General features: G+C 38.3%; 1 non-coding gene across 1 annotated transcript; it reads left to right on the forward strand.

Annotated features, from left to right (window-relative positions):
• Positions 1-12,676: 12,676 nt before the first annotated feature.
• LOC111762638 (U2 spliceosomal RNA) lies at positions 12,677-12,866 on the forward strand. The gene has a single exon (XR_002795709.1). It is a non-coding gene; the product is annotated as a U2 spliceosomal RNA (small nuclear RNA).
• The last annotated feature ends 1,980 nt before the right edge of the window (positions 12,867-14,846 follow it).

Below are 14,846 nucleotides of genomic sequence, written 5' to 3' on the forward strand. Positions count from 1 at the left end.
TTTACCTAAGAGTGGAACTATGGAGTCATGAGGTAAATATATGGTTAACTTTATAAGAAATTGCAAAATTCTCTCCTAAAAGGAGGAATATCATTTTGCATTCCCATCAGCAATATATGACAGTAACAGTTACTCCACTTGGTAATTCCTTTTTGTTTAGATTCTAATAGGTATGTAGTGATTTTTAATCACATTATTTCCTTAATGATGTACAAATTTTTATTTGCCCATCCAGATATTCTTTGAAACATTTGTTCAAAAGTTTTGTCCCTTTTTAATTGGGTTGTTTATTTTCTTATTGTGTTTTGGTAGTTATTTATATATTTGGAATATGACATTTATCAGATAAATATTTGCAAAAATTTTCTCCCACTCTGTAGCTTATCTTCTTTCCATTCTCTTAAGTGTCTTTTTTTTTTTTAAGATTTATTTTTTATTTATTTCTCTCCCCTCCCCCGCCCAGTTGTCTCTCTCTGTGTCCATTAGCTGTGTGTTCTTCTGTGACCGCTTCTATCCTTATCAGCGGCACCGGGAATCTGTTTTTTTGTTGTTGTTGTGTCATCTTGTTGCGTCAGCTCTCCTTGTGTGTGGCACCACTCTTGGGCAGGCTGCACTTTCTTTCACACCAGGCAGCTCTCCTTATGGGGCGCACTCCTTGCACGTGGGGTCCCCTACGCGGGGGACACCGCTGCGTGGCACGGCACTCCTTGAACGCATCGGCACTGCATATGGGCCAGCTCCACGTGGGTCAAGGAGGCCCAGAGTTTGAAATGCAGAACTCCTATGTAGTAGGTGGACACCCTATCCACTGGGTCAAGTCTGCTTCCCAACAGTGTCTTTTAAAGACCAGACATTCTTAATTGTGATAAGGTTCAATTTTTCTTCTAAAAGCATTGGGTTTTGGGTGGCCTTTGCCAAACCCAGAGTCACAAAAACTTTCTATGTTTTCCTCCAAAAGCTTATAATTTTAGGCTTTACATTTAGTTCTATGATCTGAGTTCAGTTTTGAATAGGGGCAAGGTAGAGATAAAAATTTAATTTTTTGCAAATATTGATATTCAATTTTTCTAGAACCATTTCTTCAGGGAAAAACTATTTTCTCCATTGAATTGCTTTTACACCTTTATCAAAAATTAATTGACCAATTATGGGTCTATTTCAAGACTCTTGTCCATTCACATATGTCTAGCCTTTCTTTAACACACTATCTTGAAATTTTAACTATAGAAATCTTGAAATCAGATTTGTGTGTTGCTTTTTTTAAAAAATTATTTTGGTTATTATAGTTCCCTTGTTTTCCACATAAATTTTAGAATCTACTTGTAAATTTCTATAAAATGTCTGATGGGATTTATATTGGAATTCTATTGGATATATCCCTCAATTTGGGGAAAACTGACATCTTCACACTGAGTCTTTAAATCCATGAACGTGTCATATCTCAATTTATTTAGGTCTTTGAGGGAGCAGGTGTAGCTCAGTGGCTGAGCGATTTCTTTCATTAGTGTTTTGTAATTTTTAGGATACAGGTCTTATACATCTTTTGTAAGACTTATACCTAAATATGTTTTTGGTGCTATTATAAGCAGTGCTGTCTGATTTCAATTTCCAAATGTTCATTACTACTATGTAGAAATAGGATTGGCTTTTTTTTTTTAATTGTCTTTTTTTTTTAAAGATAAATCACACAAAATATAACATTAAAAAACATAAGAGGTTCCCATATACCCCACTCCCCACTGCACCCCACTCCTGATGTTGATGTGTGATTGGCTTTCGAATGTTGATCTTGTATCCTGCAACCTTGCTAAACTTATTTATCCTATTCACTGTTTTCATAGATTGTAGATACTTTGTGTGTTTTTTTATGTAGACAATCATGTCATTTATGAATAGATGTTTTTTATTCTTCCTTTCAAATATGCATGCATTTTACTCCTTGTTCTTAGCTTAATCCATGGGCTATTACCTCTAGTATGACATTGAATAGGAGCGGAGAGCACACATCCTTGCCTTAGAAAGTATTCAGTCTTTCACCATTATTTATGATATTTTTGTGGATATTCTTTATCAGACTTATTTAGTCCTTGTTAGCTAAGGGCTTTTGATCAAGTGGGTTTTAGATTTTAAGTACTTTTTCTTCATCAGTTGATATGGTCATATGATTTTTCTTCTTTAAGTAGATAATAAGGTGGTTTACCTTGATTGATTTCTAAATATTGGTCCAGCCTTGAATTTCTGGAATAAAATTCATGAGATAGATGTATTATTCTTTTAATGTATGCTGGATTCAGTTTCATATTTTGTTGAAGATTTTTGCTTCTGTGTTCATGAGGGAAACTGGTCTATAGTTTTCTTTTTGATACTGTCTTTGTCTGATTTTGGAATTAGGGTAATGCTGGCCCCATAAAATGAGTTGGAAAGTATTCCATCATCTTCTATTTCCTGGAAAAGATTGGATAGAATTGGTTTTTCTTCTTAAGTGGTTTGGTGGAATTCCCTAGGTGAACCAGCTGGGTCTGGAGATTAATTTTTAGGAAAGTCTTTACCTATAAATTCTTTAATTGTAATAGCACTGTTCAAATTATCTAGTTCATGCTGAGTGAATTTTGTCAGTTTGTAGTTCTCCAAAAATTAGTCCATTGCATCTAACTTGTCAAATTTATGCACGTATTTTCTTCCTTTCAATCCCTTTAATGTTTGAAGGATCTGTAGAGATATCAGTTCCTTCAATCCTGATATTGGTAATTTGTGTCTTTTCTTTTTTACTTTTATCATTCTTTCTAGAGGTATGTCAATTTTAATGATATTTCCAAAGAAGCAGCTTTTGGTTTGATTTTTTTTCTATTTTTCTGTTCTCCATTTTATTGATATCTGTTCTCCATTTTATTGATACCTGCTCTTATCTTTTATTTTGTTCCTTCTCCCTGCCTTGAATTTGCTTTTTTCTTTTTCTAGTTTCTCAAGGCACAGAAGCCTAGATTATTTGAGACCGTTCCTTTTTTTAAATATTTGTATTTGTTGCGCTTGATTTGCTTTTTTTCCTTTTATTTTAAAAGAAGTTTTAGATTACATAAAATTTACATTAAAAATATAGGGGATTTCTATATAGCCCATCCCCTCCCTCCTCACACTTACCCCCATTAACATCTTTCATTAGTATGGTACATGTGTTATAATTGACAAACAAATATTGAAGCAGTGCTACTAATTGTGGTCTATAGTTTACATTATGGTTTATACTTTGCACTTCACAATTTTATAGGTTTTGACAAAATGTGTTATGGCCTGTATTTATTGCAATATCAGACAGAATGATTCCAATGTCCTGGAAATGCCCCATATTATACTTATTTTTCCCTCTCCCTCCCCTCAGAACCACTGTCTTTACATCAGTGTTACAAGTTCTTCCGTTATTAGAATAATAAGTCTACTTTGGTCCATAGGTGCAGTCCCCCCTTATGTTTGTTCATTCTTCAATCTTGAGTATCTGAGGATGGTGATGCCCACTCTACTTCTGATTGAGAGGGGGCTTAGATTCCACAGGGCAGATGGATGGAATTGTCTTGCTTGCAGTTGTAGATATTATTTTTGGGGATGGGCATTGTCCGTCATCATCCTTTTGTTAGTTGTCCTAGGTGAACCTGATGAACTGGAGAGTAGTTGTTGGTTGCAACTCTGCTGAAATTCAGGGCTCAACCTGCATATGAACAGATCAAAGATTTAAGTCTCTAGGACATATATTTAACAGGTATAATGTTAATTATAGGTCCAAATAAATGGGACAGAAGGACCATGTGTAGGAAAATTATAAATGAGTCTAACTCTGATACATTGGCGAGATAGGTTATCATATATTCTAAGGTAAGGCCCACCGATGGGGTGCTGATTTCCTTGGATTGTCTGCCCTGCCTATAATGTCCAGATGCCTCTAGAGCCCCCAGGAGCACCCCTGCTTAAGGCTTTGTTTACTGTGGCAGTCAGTGAGATCCTCCTGAGACTGGCCTAAGTGTAACCTCTAGAATGACCTCCTGACTGAAATCTCAGCCATAAAAACCCATTTGTATTTAATATTTCCCCCTTTTGGTGAAGGTCTTTTTCTAAGTGCATCACTAGTTGGCACTTGGTAATGATCCCTCAGTGCCAGGGAGGCCCATCCCCAGAAGTCATGTCCCATGCCTGGAGGGTATGGTGGGCAGAAGGAAGGGAGTGTATTTGCTGAGTTGGCTTAAAGAGAGGTCACATTTGAGCAAGAAGGAGGTTGGAGGAAATAACTCTTAGGCAATATATATTACTAGGCTAAGTTTCAATTTTATAAGAATAAGGTTAGTGAGTATAAGCATTAATATCAAGGGCCTAGAGTATTGGTCTGTCTTTCACTAGGGACTGCCTATGTACTGTAGGGATTCCTGCCACTCAATTAGAGTAAATTCCCTTCTAAGCACTGCTCTAGCTGAGTCTCACAGATTTTGATTATTGTATTATTTTCATTAGTTCTTATACTTGTATATTTCTTTTCCTCTTTGACCCATAGATTATTTAGAAGTGTACTGTTTTATTTCCAAGTGTTTGGAGATTTTATTATCTTTCTATTATTGATTTCTAGTTTAAATCAATTATGGCCAGAGAGACTACTCTGTATGTTTTCCATTCTTTTAGATTTATTATACTTTGGTTTTGGAACCAGAATATGGACTATCATCGTGAATATTCCATGTTTACTTGTAAAGAATGTATAATCTTTTCTTGTTTGTTGGAGCGTTCTATAAGATGAGTTTGGTTGATCTTCAGTTCTTCTGTATTCTTTCTGATATTCTGTCTAGCAGTTCTATCAACTATTGAGATTGTTGAATTTCCTGACTATAATTTTGAATTTTTCTATTTCTCCTTTTAGTTTTATCAGGTTTTGTTTCATATATTTTACAACTCTGTTATTTGGTGCATACACATTTAGAGCTATTGTCCTCTTGATTAATTGTCACATTTACCGTTTTGTAATAGCCCTCCTTATTCCTAGTAATTTTCCTTGCTTTGAAGTCTATTTTACCTGATCGAATATAGCCGCTCCTACTGTCTTTTGATTAATGTTTGCATGGTATGTCATTTTCCATTCTTTTACTTCCAACTTACATATATTATTATATTTGAAATGAGTTTCTTGTAATAAAAATAGAGTTGGGTCATTTTTTTAATCCAGTGTGCCAAGCTCTATCTTTTACTTGATATATTATTAAGTTCTTTTCTTTCTGCATTTGAAAAGTGCTACTTCTTTCTGGCCTCCGCAGTATCTAAAGAGAAATCCACTACCATTCAAGTCATTGTTCCCCTATAGATAATGTGTCATTTTTCTCTGGCTGATTTCAAGTTATTTTTCTGTCTTAGTTTTCAAAAAGCTGATTATCATGTATCTTAGTGTAGATTTCTTTGAGTTTAAATTGTTTGGGGTTTGATCAGCTTTTTTAATCTGCAGGTTTATGTCTTTCATCAAATTTGGGGAGTTTTTTCAGCCATTATTTCTTCAATATTTTTTTCAGCCCTGAATTCTTCCTTCTTTGCTTCCAGGACTCCAAAGACAGGAATATTAGATCTTCTTTCATCTTTTTTTTTTTTACAGATTCCTGAGACTCTGATCTTAAAAAAAAAAAAAAAACTACTTTATTTCAGATTGGATCTTTTTAATTTATCTATCTCAAGTTCACTGATTCTTGCCTCTGTCATCTCTATTGTAGTTGAGGCCACTCAGTGAGTTGGGTTTTTTAAAATTTCAACTATTATATTTTTAAGTTCTAAATTTTCCATTTGTTCTCTCTATACATTCCTTTTTAATAACAGACTTTCTATTTTTCCGTTGCTTTCCAGAGTACTTGTAATTACTGGTTAAAGCATTTTTATAATAGCTGCTTTAAAATCCTTGTCAGATAATCCCAACATCTATATTATCTGGCATTGGCATCTAGTAATTGTCTTTTCTCATTCAAGCGGAGATTTTCCTGGTTCTTGGTATGAGAGTAATCTTAGATTGAATCCTAGATATTTTGAGTATTATTTTATGAGATTCTGATACTAATCTAAAACTTCTATTTTAGCAAGCATCAACCTGTAAGTTTATAATGCACATCCTGGCCCAGTCTTGACTTTTTTCCCTTGTAAAAACTTAATTTTTGTATCAATGTTACATGTTACTCAGCCAACATAAGACAAGACAATTACAATAACAATAAATCTGCTTTAGTCAGCAGCTATACCCCCTTATTTTGATGCATTTCTTAAGTTTATGGGATTTAGGTTGATGTCTACCCTGACTACTTCGGGCTGAGAAGTGTCATAGATATTATAGGGCAAAGGAATGGAATTGTTTTGCTTGTAGATGAAGATACCACCTTCCTTCTGGGTTGGAGCTAGTCCATCATCATAGTTTTGTTAGTTGTCCAGGGTAGCCCTGAAGGACTCGAGAGTAGGAGCTGCCATGTGTCTGCTGGGTTTCAGGGTGCCACTGGCATGGGAATAGTCTGAAGGCGTCAAGTCTCTGAGAAATGTGTTTAATGAGTAAATTGAAAATTATAGGTTCAAATAAAAGAAGTACACGAATCATGATTAGGGGATTTATACCTAAGTATCACTATGATACATTGGGGAAATAGTTTTTCAGTTATTCCCAGATGAGCCCACGAAGGGGTGTTGATTTCACGTGGCCGTGTGGCTTGCCTGTGCTATCCAGATGTACCTAGAGACCTCATAAGCATTTGTGCTTTGTTTCCAATGGCATTTTGTAGAGTCTGGCTGAGGCCTGTAGAAATATAACCTCCAGAATGACCTTCTGACTCACTTTGAAATTTCTTTGCCATAAAAACTCTATTTTATTTAATATTTCCCCCTTTTGATTGAGGTCTTCCTTCAAATCCATTGCTGGTTAACGCTTGGTAATCATCCCTTGGTGCCAGGGATTCTCATCCCTGGGAGTCATGTCCCACATCGGGGGAAAGGTGGTGAGTTTATTTGCAGTTTGGCTTAGAGGTCACATTTGAGTAACAGGAGGTTTTCAGGAGGAAATTCTTAGGCATTCATGATAATTAGACTTAGTTTCATCATTACAGGAATAAAGTTCACCAGTACATTAAAAAAAAGGCCTTGGCTTATTAGCCTATTTTCCTTTATTAGACTAGGCTTACATATTCCAGAGCTTTGGGTCATCTTATGTGAGAAAGTAGTAGGACTTCCCCAGGAGGGAAGTTTAATATTTTGTTAACTACTATACAGGCCTCTATCTATCCAGAAAACATACCTATGGCAACCAGGCTGCATTTATATTCCATAGAAGTATGGAGGTATATAATGTTCAATCTATTTAAAAGGCCCTGTCTGTCTAGACAATGTAAAACAATATAACTTACAGAGAATTTTGGTTGTTTCTGTGACATATAACATTTTTCTAAATAATAAAACATTCCCCAGCCCCCCCCCCCCATTGCTGACACTTAACATTGGAATGGTACCTCAGTTATGTTTGACGAATAATGTTACTGTTAACTATGGTCCATATTTCGCTTTATATGCATTTTCCCCACCTATTATAAACACCTTATGGTAGTGATGTAGTTTTATTTTAGATCCTGAAAGAATATTCTAAGAATATTCTTCTATTTATATTATTAACCCCAATCCTCACCCACCACATGATTGACTGTGTTAGGCAATCCCATGTTTTATCCTCTATTTCTTTCTAGTACAACCCAAAACCTCCCCCTTCAACCACACTCACAATATCACACTAAGATCACCTCTGCCCACCCACAAACCGCTGTAATCAATCTAACTATAAATTCTGCGCAGATTAAGCATTAGCTCCCCATTCTATCTTCTCATAATATATCTTCTAGATCAGGGGTTCTTAACCTTTTTTGTTCCATGGACTCCTTTGCTAGTCAGGTGAAAAACACAGACCCCTTACTAAGTCTACACTGTACTGTGTATTAATATATCACACCTGCACCAACACATCCCCACAAGAATAAAGTTTTTTGATTTTCAATTTAAGCTCACAGACCCCTTGTTAAGAACCCCTGTTCTAGAGTCTACCTCTGTGAGTTTGCTTATTATAATTAGTTCATATTAGTGAGATCATACAATATTTATTATTCCCATCTCTGTGCCTGGCTTATCTCACTCATCATAAGGTCCTCTATACCCATTCACATTGTCACAGGCATCAATGTTTCATTCCTTCTTACAGTTGAATAATATTCCATTTTATGTATATACCACATTTTGTTTATCCATTTGGGTTTCATCCATCTTTTAGCAACTGAATAGTGCCATATGAACATGGGTCCTCATTCATAGAATGAGTTAGGTAATGTTACCTCCTCTATTTTTTTAAAGAGTTTGAGCAGGATTGACATTAGTTCACTTTGGAATGCTTAGTAGAATCTACCTCTGAGGCCATCTGATCCTCAGCCTTTCCTTGGCAAGTTTTTGATGACTGGTTCAGTCTCTTTACCGGTCTACTGAGATCTTCTATTTCTTCTAGAGTCAGTAAGGTTATTCATGTGTTTTAGGAATTTATCTTTCATCTAAATTGTCTAATTTTTTTGGCATTCAGTTGTTCATAGTATCCTCACGTTCATTCTTATTTCTATGGGGTGATGACCCCTCTCTTGTTTCTGAATTATTTCCATCTTTTCTCTTTTTTTCTTTGTTAGTCTAGTTAAGGGTTTGTTGATTTTATTAATCTTCTCAATGAACCAGGTTTTGGTTTTGTTAATGCTATTTTTTTTTTCAATTTCATTTGTATTGTTCTAATCTTTATTTATGTCCTTCTGATTCCTTTGGGATTAGTTTGCTGTTATTTTTCTAATTCCTCCAGGTATGCAGTTAGGTCTTTGATTTTAGCTCTTTCTTTTTTTAATGTAAATGTTTAGAGTTATAAATTTTTCCTCTCTGTACTGCCTTTGCTGCATGCCATAGATTTTAATATGCTGTGTTCTCATTTCTTTCCTCTCAAGATATTTACTGATTACTCTTGCAATTTCTACGTTGAACCACTCATTGTTTATAAGTGTGTTGTTTAATCTCCATTTATTTGACTTTTCCAATTCTCTGCCCTTTAATATTTTTTTTGGCCTCATTCCATTGTGGTCAGGGAAAGTGCTTTGTTTAATTTCCATCTTTCTAACTTCTTTGAGACTCGTTCAATGACCTAACATGTGGTCTATCCTGGAAAATGATCCATGAGCTCTCAAAGAATGTAGATCCTGCTGTTTGGGGGTGCAATGTTCTGTATATACCTGTTAAGTCTAGCTCCTTTATCATATTACTCAAGATCTCTGTTTCTTTATTGATCCTCTGTCTAGATGTTCTCTATATTGCTAAGAGTGATGTATTGAAATACCCCACTATTATTGTAGAGGCATCTATTTCTCCCCTTGGTTTTACCAGTGTTTGCCTCATGTATTTTGGGGTTAGCTGCATAAATATTAATAATTGCTCTTTCTTGGTAGATCACCCCTTTTGTTAATATATAGTGTCCTCCTTTGTCCCATATAACAGTTTTGCATTTAAAGTATATTTTGTCTGATATCATATAGCTACCCCAGCTCTTTTTTGGTTACTATTTGCATGGAATATGGTTTTCCATCCTTCCACTTTCAGCTTATTTGTGTCTGTGGGTCTAAGGTGAGTCTCTTGTAAATAACATATAGATGGATCATATTTCTTTTAATCCATCCTGCCTATCTGTGTCTCTTAATTGGGGGGTTTTATCCATTAACATAAAATGTTACTACTATAAAAGCATTATTTACTTCAACCATTTTATCCTTAGACTTTTTTATGTCATATCTTTATCTCCTTTTTACCCTTTGATCTTTACTAATAATCTTCACTTCTACACTCACCTTCACACCTCTCTCACCTGTCTTTTCCTTTCATCCTGCAGAACTCCCTTTAGTATTTCTTGTAGGGCAGGCCTCTTGTTTACTAATTCTGTTTCCGTTTATCTGTGAATATTTTGATCTCTCCCTCATTTTTGAAGGATATTTTTGCCAGATACAGAATTCTTGGCTGGCAGGTTTTATCTTTCAGTCCCTTAAATATGTCATACCACTGCCTTTTCGCCTTCATGGTTTCTGATGAGAAATCAGGACTTAATCCTATTGAGTTTATCTTGTATGTGATAGATAGCTTTGCTCTTGATACTTTCAGGATTGTCTCTTTATCTTTGGTATTTGACAATCTAATTAGTACGTGTCTCAGAATATTTGTTTGTTTGGAGCGTGCTGTGCTTCCTGGACATACACAACCACGCCCCTCGTAAGTTGGGACATTTTCAGGCATTATTTCCTCAAACACTTCTGCCCCTTTACCCTTCTCTTTTCTCTCTGGGACACCCAAAATACACATTTGTGTGCTTTGGGCTATTGTGCAATTCCCTGAGACCCTGTTCAATTTTTTTCAGTTTTTTTTCTGTATCTGTTCTTATATCTGAGCAATTTCAAATGTCCTATCTTCTAATCCATTAATTCTTCCCTATGCCTGTCCAATTCTGTGGTTGTGTGATTCTTGTATATTTTTAATCTCTTCTATTATGACTTTCGTTATCATAAGATGTTATTTTTCTATGTATGTTTTCAATTTCTTCTGTATGCTCACTCAGTGTCATCTTTTTTTTTTTTTAAGATTTATTTATTTTTATTTCTCTCCCCTTCCCCCCCCACCCTGGTTGTCTGTTCTCTCTGTCTATTTGCTGCAACTTCTTTGTCCACTTCTGTCGTTGTCAGCCGCACGGGAATCTGTTTCTTTTTGTTGCGTCATCTTGTTGTGTCAGCTCTCTGTGTGCATGGCACCATTCTTGGGCAGGCTGCACTTTCATTTGCGCTGGGCAGCTCTCCTTTCAGGGAGCACTCCTTGCACGTGGGACTCCCCTACATGGGGACACCCCTGTGTGGCAGGCACTCCTTGTGCGCATCAGTACTTTGCGTGGGCCAGCTGCACACAGGTCAAGGAGGCCCAGGGTTTGAACCTCGGACCTCCCATGTGGTAGACGGACGCCCTAACCACTGGGCCAAGTCTGCCGCCCCAGTGTCATCTTAATATCCTTTATCTCTTCCCTCATCTCCTTGAATTAAGAGATTTGTATGGACATCTTGGATTAGTTCTAAATTCTGCGTCTCTTCCAACTTATTAATTTGTTCTTTTAATTGGACCACATCTTCCAGTTTTAGTATAGCTTGTAATTTTTTGCTGATGTCTTGACATCTGCTTATCTTGATAAGTTTATTCTGGGTCAGTTTCTCTTTTTTTTTTATTTTTATTTTTTTTGTTTGTTTGGTTTTTATGAAAAGATTCTTCTTTGACGCTTGTTTCAGTTCATTCTAATTCTTTAGACTTGCCCAATTTTAACTGATCAAAACCAGGCCACAGACCTACAAAGAGGGCACAGACTGGTTCCAAAGAGCCAGTTCCTCTCCAGCAGCATCTCTCAATCTCCTCGGCCTGCTCCTTCCTTGATGTTATACCTTAGTCCAAGCACTGCCTTCTGACCTCCCCATGCACCCACCCTCACCCACCTACGCCCAGCCAGACCTCCCTCAGGGCAGTCCACACTGCTCCCCCCACCCCTGCTGCCTGCAAGGCCACCCTCACAGCTCCCCCGTCACCATCCTCCCCCCCCCGCCCCGTGCCCTGCAAGGCTGCTCTCACCATTCCACCCCTTCCTGCTCCCTAGCAAGACCACGCCACTGCTCCCCTCCCCTGCCACTATCAGTGGGCTGCCCACTCCTGCACAGCTCTCCAGCTGCTTCCCCAGCTGGTCTGGCCACCTTGCCGGCCATTTCGCACAATCACATAGGCCATCCACGTGGAGCCCATGTGAGGTGATAGGCAGGGCTCTCACCTACAGAGTTCTGGGTAAGCCTTTCTCTTGCTCCCGGTGGAGGAGGGTGGTCCACGGGGCTCCATCCAGTCTCTGCAGCACTGGCTGTGGAGAGGGAGGGGTGCCTCCTTAGCTTGAGCAAGTCAGGGATGGCCAGCAGGGCCCTGTTCCCACAATTTCCTGGAGCCTGGTGGGACGGGCAGGGGCGCTGCCTCCTTGGCGCAGGGGAGGGATGGTTGACACTCAGGAAAGAGGGCAGAGCTGGCTTCTTTTAAGGGGTTCAACTGGAATAGAACCAGGAGCAGAATGCGATTTAAAATGAAAATCCTCTGTCGTCATTTAGTAAGCCAGACAATCGATCAGATCAGAGTGAGAATTCTGGCAGGGATAACTTCACGACTGAGTCTCCCGAGGATGGTAATCAGGGTGCCATTGTCGGATCCAGGAGGTTATTCAAAGCCAGATCTGAGTATTCTCTACGATCCAGGGGCCAGTTAATTTGGGAAGAATATGTATGTATTTCTCAGGTTCTCAGTATCATCAGCAGTCGCTGTACCTACTTTCCCTTCTGTGCACTGATTTTGTTTTTTTTCCATTGGCAGCTATGTCTCCAAAGGAATATGTGATAACTTGAGCATAGTGTGTGTGGTGTCCAGAACTCGCGAAAACAGCATTCTGGTGATGTACTCTTTGGATGTGTAATCTGGCAACTAACGGAATTAGCTTTGCATTGTCCTTCTCAATGTAGTAAAGAGAATTCTATTTGCAAACCTAGAATGAAGCATTTTGTTATGTTAAGAAAGGAGTATTGCTTCTCAGCCTTTTGGCTAAGATCATGTGTAGTATCTGCTCTTATCAGTTTAATATCTGATACGTCCTCTATCTGAGGACAATATAGCAAATGGATTTTTGGAGCAGGGAGATGGAATAGGGGCTTGTCTGTCCACTCCACGCATCAATCTGGTTTTGCAGTAATTCTAGGAACAGTGAACCCCCTCAGGGGAATGAAAAAAGAAAAGAAAGAGAAAAACAATGAAAAGAAAGAAGTGATTGGGGAGCAGATGTAGCTCAGTGGTTGAGCATCTGCTTCCCATGTATGAGGTCCCGGTGCCTCCTGGAAAAAAAAAAATTGACATTTAAAGAAAGAAGTGGTGACTTAACCATCTACAGTAATTATGCAGTTAGAGGGGGAGCAACTTTCCCTTTGTCCCTGCCATCAGGGAGAGGATCGAATACTAAGGTATTAAATATGAATGGTCACACAAATACACAATTAAAAATAAAACAAGGAAATCATATTATGGGGGCAGTGGGAGGTGAAATTGAGGCAGGTTGTAAAGTGAAGGTATCTGTATCAGCTTCTTGACTATAAAATTTATAAAATTTTGACTACAAAATTTAAAGGAATTTACTAAAAAGACATAAGGGGCTAATATTTAGAGGTAGCTAGAAGAAGAGATTCAGGAAATAGATGGGCATAAAATATGCTCAAGAGAACTGGGAAATAGAAAACATATCAAAGGCTAAACCACGCAGATGTTTGCGAATCACCACAGCCACAATAATAGACAAAGAGCGGGTCCCTTCTTGTTACCACTAGCTCAGGACTCAAAGTTCTGGGAGAAAGTACCAATGAACCAAGCCCAAGAGACAGGCCTACTCTCCCTCTTTGGGGGGACTGAAAGAAAGGGGAACGGGGTAGAGATTGTACTCTCATGGGAAGGTCATCTCAATGGGAGATTTCCCCATAAGGCAGAGACGCCCTCACTACCCTTCAAGGCCCGCAGTCGCTTCTCTGTGGCAATAAAGGCGAAGTTGTGACCAGGAGGACAAAGCAAAAAAAGTCCTAGGAAGGACCTTTGGAGAAGAACAAGGGTAGGTGGAGAAGGTGTCACGTCTGGTGTCATAAACAGCACCTAGGAAAGGTTGGAGACAGCCAAGGGTTTGGTTTATTTTGGAAACAGAAAATCTGTTTTTTGAAGTCAGTGATGGGGAAGGGGTGTATAATGTACTGAGACCAGGGTGGAAAGTTGAGTATCAATGCATGCAGACATTTGTAGGATATAATCCAAATATTTAAAACACACTAAGTGCAATATTAAGACTGAGTTTTGGATTTTTTGTTTGATTGGGTTTGTCAAAGGGAAAAAACCCCATGGTATTTGTTTGTTTAGATACTGGGGATTGAACCCAGGACCTTATATGTGGGAAGCTGGTGCTCAACCACTGAGCCACTTTAGCTCCCCTGAGTTGGCTTTTCCATTTACTAGTTGTTTTGTCTGTTTGTTTGTTTGTTTGTTTTTAGGAAGCACTGGGAATCAAACCCAGGACCTCCCATGTAGGAAGCAGGCGCTTAACTGCTTGAGCCATATCTGCTCCCTTTTGTTGCTTTTAGAAACTGTTTTTAAAAGATCCTTCTCATTGCCCTTTGAAAAATTGACTTAAAAGTTATCATAGTAGGGAAGCAGCTGTGGCTCAACCAATTGGGCTCCCGTCTACCACATGGGAGGCCCTGGGTTTGTTTCCCAGAGCCTCCTTGTGAAGGCAAGCTGGCCTGCACCCGTGGAGAGTTGACGCAACGAAGGGAGACAAGGAGACACAGAAGAACATGTGGCAAATGGACACAGAGAGCAGACAGCAAGCAAGCGGGGGAATATATAAAATACATCTTTTTAAAAAATGTGACTGTCCCTGAGGAGAACCACTTAAGCTATTTTCCTGATTCTCTGCAACAGATAATATAAATAGGTGCTGAAGGGCAAATGTGACAGTGGAGATGGAGGTTGCAGTTAAGATAAAGGACGAAAGCTATGGACTCGTGCACAAGAAATAGTCATTTATCACTGGAAAACGGAAATATATAGGGTTCCACATGGGTCTATGTGGTTAAATGGAAGGATATTGAATTGCCGTTTGACTTTCCTTTTCCAGAAGTATGGTGTCCAGGTGTGCAGAGAGAACCTTCTACATATAGCAC

Source organism: Dasypus novemcinctus, chromosome 26, assembly GCF_030445035.2.
Source record: "Dasypus novemcinctus isolate mDasNov1 chromosome 26, mDasNov1.1.hap2, whole genome shotgun sequence".
NCBI lineage: Eukaryota > Metazoa > Chordata > Mammalia > Cingulata > Dasypodidae > Dasypus > Dasypus novemcinctus.